The sequence below is a fragment of the Notechis scutatus genome, chromosome 5, assembly GCF_049901735.1.
Source record: "Notechis scutatus isolate UNSWTSFEM ecotype Mainland chromosome 5, rNotScu1.2, whole genome shotgun sequence".
Taxonomy (NCBI): domain Eukaryota; kingdom Metazoa; phylum Chordata; class Lepidosauria; order Squamata; family Elapidae; genus Notechis; species Notechis scutatus.
This window is the reverse complement of record NC_142013.1, coordinates 24,639,009-24,645,310: the sequence shown is the minus strand read 5'-3', so window position 1 is coordinate 24,645,310 and position 6,302 is coordinate 24,639,009.

Sequence of the window (6,302 nt, the reverse complement as noted above, 5' to 3'; positions counted from 1 at the left end):
AAAGGGAACGAAGGAGGAGAGGGAGGAGATAGGGAAGCCAAGACCCCTGCCCTCCGCGCCTGGGCTGAGGATTGCTCGTACGGCGCCTGTAGGGGAAAGGAAGTCCTCAGGCGCTCAGTCGCCCCTCATCTTTCTGGCGGTAAATTGACGGCTCGTCGCCATACACGCTCCAACACAATCCCAATCCCACAACGCGGAGTCAAGAGAGGGAAGGAAGTGAATAGTTTGCTTTTTCCTCTGAAACTTCTTTGTTTCTCTCCCGTTGAACGTCGGATTCTGCCGACGATTCCCTGATACAGTTTGCCTACTGCTGCTTGGTTTGCTTAATAAAGAAAAAAGAATCAACACCTGGAGGAACTGTTCAATTTGTAGGATACTTTTTCAGACATGAGTTCAAACTTGGAGAAATATTACTCTGCCTTTATATTTAATATGAATTTTTCCATTGCCCCTTAACGTCACAGCTTTGTTGATCACTTTGTCCAATTCACAGCTTGTTTCAAAGTAGCAGAACAACTTATCTTGTTGACCCAGAGAGAGAAAGATCACTCACCCCCAACCCAAGCAGACTCTGGGAGGTTGTTCAAGGTCAAGATAAAAAAAGGTCTACAGATAATTAAAGTGATTCATAAAATATAATACAACTTAATTTCATTAAACTAACCTACCTGTTTGTGTTAAACTAACTTAAAGGTCAAACGTCTTACAATTGTACAACAGAAGCAAAACTGGGCATTTTATTATATTTTGGTCTCTCTCAGAGCAGATCTTAATACTGAGTATTATATTCATGCATTGTTCAAGTATGAAGATATTGTATTTGCATATTTTGTGTGATTCCTAAAAGGCAAGGCCTGGGGGAAAGCTACAATGTAGCCCAGGTGCCATTGCATAGTTAAAGGAAGCCATAAAAAAATTATGTCCAGTCTTTCCCTCCAAATTAGTGTCTACCCTTCCAAGATGTGTCATTGGACTGACAAAGAACAGCCTCACTGAATTAAGTATTAAATCATTCTCTTGAATGCAGTCAGTAATTGACGGCAGTCGTAATATTTGAACTAGAACAGCCTCCTTAGATTCTGGTCTGTGAATATTTTATTTAATATATATGGTTTTGATCCAAGGTTATATTTTAAAAAGCAGGGATCTGGTGAATTAGTTTCTGAAAGCTAGGCCAGTCTGCCTTGATAGAATTGCTGTCAAGTTGCTTAGTCATCAATGCTACTAGAAAAGATGCCATGTTTTCTGATGCAATCAGGACTTGTTTATTAAATAAGCAATCGGGCGTAAAATACATAGTTCCAGGGAGAAAAAGTCAGTTCCAAAACATTTGTGCAGTCTAATATTCAAGTAATGCATAAACTGTATTATGTGAGCTGGAGAGAGGATTAACAAGAAAGTAAAATGAAGTTCAAATCCTGGCCAATTATATCCACAACTTCTCTATAAAGACACTTCTCAGAATCCATTGTTATTCTCTACAGCAAGGGGGATAATCTGTGGGATGTATACAGGGCATCCAGGTTCTGTGGAATGTAAGAATGGAAACTATTAGGAGGAACCTTATTGGAAGTTAGGTGCTTCTAATCTCCCAGAAGCCTGTTCCTATTCTCAAGCCTAGGACCTCTATAAACAATGAAAAACATGTGCTGGGTTGATAATCTCTTTACTTCATAAAATCAGGAAACTACAAGTAGCTATTAGTCACAACTAACAGATGTTTCCTAATGGCCATTCCCAAAAGGGAGTGTCTATCCTAAGCAAGGCTGGTAGCATGCTAATGTAATAAGGGAGAAGTAACAGTGCTTCTCCTTCTGTCCTGCCAGAATTGTGATTGAGTGGTCAATCACATTCATTTTCTGATTCTCTGTAGTGGTGATCCATGGTTGTTTCTGGCACTTAATTCAAACATTCTCAAGGAAAGGAAGAAAAGAAAAGAAAAAAACTGAAGACAAGCTGTAGGATTAGTGAACAGAAAGAGACAGGGACAATTTAATCAAGACCCTAGGTTACCTCTGGCTATGAGAAGTTAACCAGGCAATCAGTAGAACTGCTTGTCAGATGGTGGGAAACTTCCTCAAGCTCCTTTCAGAAATCTGCCAAATCCACTAAGATAAACCCTCTTAATAGTCCCACCAAGCAGAGTCCCTGGATGGCAGTTAATCTTATTTGGATCAGCAAGTAATCTAATTACACCAGTAGAGTCACAGGAGCACCACTCAACTACTTTGATCACCTGCATGTGTGAAACTAGAGGTTACTTGGGACAAGCTTAGGATCATCCTTGAAGTCCACGTGCTGAGAAGCTTTTCCTAACCCAACTCCCGAAGAATGAAAATTGAAAACCACCCAACAGTAAAAGGTGAACAGATTCCAACACCAGCCCAGAGATAAGATCATGGAGCCTAGAAAAGAATTGGTCAGCCGGATTGTCAATATATCAGTAGGACATTCAGCTTGTTCTATCAGCTTAACTTAACATGCAGACACTCAAATGTGACCATTTCAGAAACAGCAGCCTTAGTCAACAAGTTATTCTATAAAATAAATACCACCACCCTGTCCCAGCCTTGAACCTATAACAGGTGGTAGAAATCTGAACAGATCTTCAACAGAAAAACATCATTGTTTTTATCTAGCCAAATCTTGGTGATACATTCCAGGTTCTCTTGCTCATCTACAATTAAATTATAAAATCACATGGTCTAATTATAAATGGACCTAGAATTTACCAGCAAAGGCTTGAGCCAGAAGTCGCCAATAATCCAACCACCAGAACCCAGGAGTGCAGTAGATGAAGCAGAAGTGAAGATTCCCTTTTCCTGGAATCAAAAGTCTTTCTGAATCAATTAAGTTTCTTTTTTAAATCATAAGATGCATGCTTAAAATGTAACTATAAAGAAAAGTAAAGATATAAATGCAACACAAATGTAAACAGATATATAAATAGGCGAGGTATCTAAAATAATGTGCATATAGCAGTGAGCCCAATTCTTATACATAGATGTTTCTAAGAGACAAAGTTAATATTTTGCTAAAGGTAAAAGCCATTATAATTTTCTTTTATTTTTAGACAACAAACGTGCAGATGGAAAAACCAAGCAGTTGGTAAAAATAAAAGAGCTTTGTTTATTTTTATTTTTTAATTTCTTCCTAACCTTTCATGAGTCATCGTGATAGATGGGGCCTACTTCATTCTGCTCTGTTCATAATTTCTGTAAATAGCCACAGATTTGCCTTGCTGCACTCTACAAGGTCATGTCTGGATTTCTTTCCCCTTGTGGAGAATGGGGAAAGTTTTATGTAGAATGTTTGCCAATGGGCTAATAAATCTGTACACAAGTAGAGTTTAATGAATTTTTTTTTCTGGGTGGAACAGCTGTCAATGGTTTTAACATTCTGCTTTTGTCTAAAAGCAGTAATTTCTTATGATTTGATCCCAAGATTTGATAACTGGTTAATGTGTCTTAATAGCAGAAGATTTTTCGCTGAAAGGGCAATTCATGGGCAAGGCTGGTATCTGAGATGTCTGGTTAGCAAACTGAGTAGGATAGACCTTCATCTGGCAGTTTGAATCTAGGGAGGTTTAAATGAAGTAGTTTGAAACATAGAATGCCCTCACCCACCCACCCACCCTTGGGACAAGTTAGCAAATCTGCTTCCCTTTAGTGCACTGCTGGAAGCCTTCGCCATTCAAGCAAGGCTAAATACAGCCTCTCATTCTTGGGGAAACGACATTTGCCTAATACTATTGCTGGAACCAACTTTTATTGAAAAGAACCAAGTAACGAGGACACAAATAACACAGTCATGAAAGAAACCAGAGCACTCCAGCCAGCTAGAACATCAAAGGAGAACCAGGAATTGGGATCCTAAGATATGAGAACTTTGATTAGCCGTTACAGAAGATCAGACCTTAGTTTAAGAACCAAGAAGTGGATGAATGGCTGACATTTAAATTAACATACTAGAGCAGGGGTCCCCAATCACCGGGCCCCGGATTGGTACCAGTCCGTGGATCATTTTGTACCGGGCCACCTATTTTGCTTGGGCGCCACCATCTTGTTTCGACGGCGCTTGAGAAAGTGCTTCCGGGTGAGCTTGTCGGTCGTCGGTTGGAAAGCAGCGTTTGGGTACTGAAGGAATCCTCGAAATCCTTTGTTTCGTCGAAGGGGGTGGTGGCTTCGAACGAAGAGCCGTCCCAATGACGGTGGAGTATCGCGTTACTCAGGAGGAGATTAAGAAAGAGCCCGAAAAGCCGCGAGACCGCGAGAAGGTACAAAGGATGAGTTGAAGGTGGCGGGGAGAAGCGGGGGACGGCTGGCTGGCCGGTCGCTCGGCTCGCCTTGCCTTGGTCGTGCGTGCTGATGCCGCTACCGGTCTGTGGATCATTTTGTACATTTTGTACCGGGCCGTGATACAAAAAAGGTTGGGGGCCACTGTACTAGAGGGTATAAGGCAGTTTTGTCTATCCAGGAACTTGCTACTAGTGAAGCAGGCAGGGAAGAAGAGAAATTAACTAGAAAAACTATAAAGACCAACAACAATAAAGTCTATTGGAGTACTGAAATTCTTGCAAAAAAATTAAACAGGTCAGGATCAGAAATAGTCACTGGGAATAGTATAGCACACCTTTTTAGTTATAATTTTCTAGTTTGCATTTTTGACTTCTAGATAACACCACAACACCCACCCACCCCAGTCTAGGGCTTTTCATTGTAACAGGCTCATTATGAAACTGCATTTGAGGCCATTTCAAATATTTAGGATTCTTCCGAGTGTGTAAGACATGCTTGTCATTAAGTTGCAACATGTTTTAGGCTCTTTTTGACTGTTTGGGGACAAAATGAAATGCCTTGTCTAAGAAGTTATTTTTTGGCTCTTTTTTTTTGTTCAAAAGGCCAATGCTATATAACTGTTTTGGCAAACCTATGGCACGTGTGCCGGAAGTGGTGTGCAGAGCCATCTCTCCAGGCATGCCAGCTGTTGCCCATTGCTCTTCTGGGTTCCAGCGCCAGCCAGCTGGTCTTCACGTGCGTGGGAGCACTGGAAACGAAGAGCAGCTCCCCGCTGCACATGTGCACACCAGGAAGCTGAGCTTCCGGTTTCTGGTGCATGCATGTGCGTCCAGCTGGTCTTCATGCACACGGGCCAGAAACCATAACATCAGGTGGCCAGCGTGCATGCGCACATTGGACACCGGAAGCTCAGCTTCCCGATGTGTGTATGCACACCGGGGAACTGCTCTTCCAGTTTCCGGCGCTCCCCTGCCTGCACACGCATTCTTCCATTTGGGCACTCGGTGCCGCAAAGGTTCACCAACACTGCTATATAGATTCTACAAGAAAATTATAACAGTCAAAGAAAGCAGCCTTTTGTCTTGCATTTTGCCTCTAAATGTGCTAAATACTTGGGAAAGCCAAAACTCTTTCCTCTTTCACTGATTCCATAGAAGCTTCAAATGGCAAGTTGTGCTTGCCATTTAATAGAGTGACATTGCTTGAACCAAAGGGACATAATTCAGTAGAACAAGTCCTGGAATCAGAGAGACATATCCAATGACGACTTTTCTGACATTTTCAGCACTTTCTTGGTTTCCTCTGGGCTAACACTATGCTGATCCAATACATAAAGGGTGCTTTGGAGGGTGAGTCACTGCACTAGCTAGTGCCACCTTGAAGAAGTTGTACCTTTTCCTGGGCTCACACAGCCGTGTGATTCCAATAAAATATAAGTTTGAGCTAAGGAAGTGGTGAAACTGATAAAAGCCTGACATCCAGTTGCTGCCTCTTTAGGGCCTCCTTAACTCAAATGCTTATTTTTTGGAGTAAAGCAGTGACTGCAAGCTTAGGAAGAAGCATATCTTTAGGATAGGACTCAGTGAATAGACTTACATTTCCTTGAATGCATTTTTGCTTCAGATCAGAATAACTACCCTCCCTCTCCTACTGTGGACATATCTGAGTTGCAATCAATCCTTGTCAGTCGTCAAAGATGATAAATTTAGGAAGGATTTGTGATCCTCCTAAACACTCGCATTTCTAGTCTATAAAAAGTATGTTTTAATCCCCAGGACTTTGCCCTAACTGCTTTTAAATGTTGCCCATGTTCTACAAGTGGTTGGAATTACTGAATTTTATATACCCGCATGGCTATTTTTACTTACCTATTAAACTGGGAGGTGGAATGTTTGAAAACATTCCTCCCAGTTTACTGAAACTCATTTACAGGTGGTCCTTGACTTACAACCATTCATTTAGTGATTGTTCACAGTTACAACAGCACTGAAAAATGTGCTTATG